The following is a 4,387-nucleotide window of genomic DNA, read 5'->3' as shown; positions in this document are numbered from 1 at the left end:
CCCCGCCCTTTCTTGCTTGTCCCCTCGCCCCGCCCGTGCGGCCCCGCGCGTTGTGCTCGATGGGGCGGGGCCTCAGCGAAGGCCACACCCACCTAGGCAGCCGGGACAGAGAGTAGGTTCCTCCGCTCGCTGTGCGAACGCGCGCACCGGAATCGTTTGGGTGCACTTGGAACGCCTTACCTGATTTTCCTGGCTCTTGGCAATCCTTTGGGAAGGATTGTTCATCTCATTACTAGGTTCTTAGGAAGAACGGAAGGAAGGTTGGGTTGCCTTTCCCCTACCACCGAACGGGCATCCCAGGGAACTCAAACTTTCTGCGGGCGAAAGAGAAAGGCTCTTTGGATGTTAGATGCCCAAAGGATTCCGGGCAGACGTCTGTTTGCTACTCCCAGTTAGCGCGGCGTTCCTGTCCGTCACACCTTTCATTCGCTTTCCCTGAAACCCCTACCTCTTGAAACCGAAAGAGCTGCGGTTGCAACACATATACCCTGCGGACTCTGCACAGCCCTTTAAGTGCATGCCTTTATTGCCTGCCTTAGAACTCTGGTCTTACCAGAACTTTTCTCTGACGCTGCAAAACCTCGTCTACCTACTTCACATACTTGGAAACGGTAATGATAGTATATAAGGTTAAACCTGCCCTTCTCAGACCGCAGCAACTGTGCTAAACGCGCTGGGGGGTACGTGGAAAGATATCAAGCTGTCGGAGGTCGCCAAGGAATGGGGGAAGGGGACGGCATACTCCACACGAAAAGTGTATAGGTGAAATTAGATTTGGGTAAATTTTATCTTTCCCATTGGTCTATTCAAGGGTATTTAACCTTTGTTAGTTCTTGAATCAGAGCCTCCAGCATCCAAGCTGCACGTCAATGAGCACCCACCCAGGGAAATGAGCAGGTCTTGCTTCTGATCAGCTTTCTCTACATCTGGGATTCTACCTCCTCCGGGTCTTTGGCCCATCCTCCCCTATTTCAATGTCTCAGAAACAAATCTTTTTTTTTTTTTTTTTTTTTCAAAAAAAAAATAGTAACTAGAGCAAAACTAGCAAGGATGGACTTGGGGAAACTTACAGTATCACCATCACACAAATCTTCATATGTGTTAGCTACACTTGTCTCTGTAGACAAGTACGAATGCCCCCGGACCCTTGTTTCAACCATCACCCTACCCACCCCTTCATTCAGCCTCATCCCTCTCTACATGCAAAGCAACACTTTATCAGTGGGAAAAAAGGTGGGCTTGATCATCCAAAATTCCTTTAAATTTTGAAATTAGGAGTTGCTATGTCTAGTCTACAGCAATAGTCACCAAACATTTTTGGTCACTCAGCCATCAGTAAAAATGTTTGCCTACTCTCCCCTCCCAATATACTTATTTAGCTTATCCTAAAATGCATGTAGTTAGAAGTCAACAGGACTGTAATGAAAGCATCTACCTCACAGTATCATTATGAAGATTAAATGAGTTAATATTTGTAAAGCATAGTGCCTGGTACATGGTAAGTGCTATGTAAGTGTTAGATAAGAGGTATTATATATAATATATATTAATTACATATGTAATAGTATATATAATACATAGTATGCATATACACACACACATCTATTATATAACTAATATATTAGGTACATTATAAAACATACACACAAAAAATCAGAAATGATTATTTAAAATGTTGTGTGGGTTTTCTTTCTCTATTCTGCATGTTCTGTCCCTTTCCTGGGCTGTGCACAACCCAATTTGTACTCCATTGATTTAGAGCTGTACTGACAAATATGGTAGCCACTAACCACATGTAGTTATTAAAAATTCAGTTCCAAAAAAAAAAAATTCAGTTCCTCAGTCACACTGACCACATTTCAAGTACTTAATAGCCACAGGACTACTGGAAGGTGCAGATATAAAATATTTACATTGTTGCAGAAAGTACTATTGGATAGCACTGACGAAGCTGAAATAAACAAGGGACTAAGGCAAATAGGATCAACCCATGCCTGGGACCTGTAACCATGGCACCATGTTCAAATCGAGTGATAAGATCTCTCTTTGAGCTTCACATCTCTGTAAAATGAAGATAAAAATAGGAACTACCTCATGGACTGCAGAGCAGAGGAAATGAGATAAGGTGTGTAAAGTCTGTGGCAGAGTGCCTAAAACATAGAGGAACTTGAAAATATTGGTAAAATTTGACTTTAACCCAATTCGATAAACCTGAAAGGCAAAGATCTTATTATTGTCCTTGATTTTAATGGGTAAGTTTTTCAAGGTATTTATTTTGGAAAAGACAAAGAGTTTGGTGAATTTTTAGTTAAAAGCAGAGCATTCAAGGAGAGCTGGCAAACACCTGGATTTTACTTACTCCTTGATTTCCTCTTTCTGAAGCCCCTGGTCTTCTCCTAGTTGTGCCCATCTCAGTGAAATTGCACTGCCACCCACAAGCCTGGTGAGTCATCACCGTGTCATCCTCTTTTCTATTGCCTTCATCCAGTCCCTTGGCCTCCAAAATATTGTAGAATCTACTTCCAAAGCACTTCCACTGAAATCCTCTCATCTCCTTGTGTCCCCTCCACACAGGGACAACACAGGATTGCACCACTCCCCTGCAGAAAGCCTTCCATGGCTCCCCACAGAGGCTGCCATACACAGTTGTACAGGTTGCAGTAGAATAAAACTTTGCAAGAGTGCCTTTCACATTGGGGCATTGTAAATTTTGTATTTATTACAAATATCCTCTGGCAGGTTTCAGAGAAATGGCTTATTCTACTAAAATTATTTTACAACAATTTTCTAGCAAGATAGAAATGTGTCGAGGAGTGGATGCCTTTTTCTAATTTGCCCAAAGGTGTCATATGGAGTAGGAACATTTCACATTTCTATTTCACTTAGAACTAAATGCCAGTTCATCACCGAGTCCTATAAAGCCCAGCACAATCCAACCTCGGCCATCCTCTCCACTGTAAAATGATGCCAAGCTCCACCAAATTCCATTCATGTCGACCTCCTGTTGTTTTTAAAATATACCAAGCGCTTTTCTGCTAGGGGACCCTCTGCCCCGGCCACTTCTCTACCTAGACAGTCAAGCCCATCGCACCTCACACTTCACATAACTGTGGCTCCTTGTCATCTTTCAGGCCTCTGCGCCCTGACAGACTGCCCCTGTCATTCTGGGTCGCAGCGCTGTGTGTTTCCCTCATGGCCCATACAGAGACTGTAAGCTCTGTGAAGGCAGGGAGTTCATTGTCTTCTCTGTTCTATCCCCAGCTTCTCCGGGATCAACTTAGCACTGTTGCCACCCCTCTCTACATTCTTCTGTGCACAATGGGAGAAAGCCCAGAATTCTATTTTCCAGAAGACTTTTCACTGAATGCTTCCAGGTGAAATTCTGCCAGTGGAGACACCTATCTGAGATTCGAAATGTAGAAGAAAAGGAGAAATCGTTCCTCTTCAGCATAGCTTCAGACAGACAGCTCAGATCAGAGAGAGCGTTTCCCTAGGTTTCTGGGAAAATATCAGACAAACTGAAAACATAATATTCTGTTTTTTAAGAGGGGCGGTAGGGCTATAGTCTTAAAAAGAGCAGTGGAAATGTTCCAGATTAAAAAGAGTAAAAGAGGGGGCGCCTGGGTGGCACAGCAGTTAAGCGTCTGCCTTCGGCTCAGGGCGTGATCCCGGCGTTCTGGGATCGAGCCCCACATCAGGCTCTTCTGCTATGAGCCTGCTTCTTCCTCTCCCACTCCCCCTGCTTGTGTTCCCTCTCTCGCTGGCTGTCTCTATCTCTGTCAAATAAATAAATAAATAAAATCTTTAAAAAAAAAAAGAGTAAAAGAGATATGACAGTGAGGCCTTGGTGGCTCATTTGGTCGGGTGTCTGAGTCTTGATTTCGGCTCAGGTCATGATCTGTGGGTTGTGGGAGTGAGCTCTGTGTCAGGCTCTGTACTGGGCATAGAAGCTACTTAAGATTCTCCCTTTCCCTCTTCCTCTGGCCCTCCTGCCCCCACCCCAAAAGAAAGACACATGACAACTAACTATAATACCTGACCCTAGACTGGGTCCTGTAGTGGAAAGGGAGAATGCTACAAAGGACATTATTGGGCTAATTGAAAAAATTGGAATATGAACTGAAAAGTAGATAAAGGTACTATATTAGAGTGAAACATACTGTCTTGGTTATATAAGAGAATGTCCTCTTCTTCGGATATACACACAGAAGTATTTAGGGGTAAAGGACCATGAGGTATATAACATACCCTCAAAGGATTCAGAAAACATTTCATATGTAACATTTAAATATTATCTCTGAAAGAAAGACATCACCTATATATATGATAAGGCAAATGGAGTAAAACGTTTGTAAGTAAATCTGGATAAAGAGTATACGGGCGTTCT

This window comes from Ursus americanus, chromosome 9 (assembly GCF_024610735.1).
Source record: "Ursus americanus isolate L20-20 chromosome 9, mUrsAme1.1.p, whole genome shotgun sequence".
NCBI classification, from domain to species: domain Eukaryota; kingdom Metazoa; phylum Chordata; class Mammalia; order Carnivora; family Ursidae; genus Ursus; species Ursus americanus.
This window is presented reverse-complemented; position numbering follows the sequence as displayed.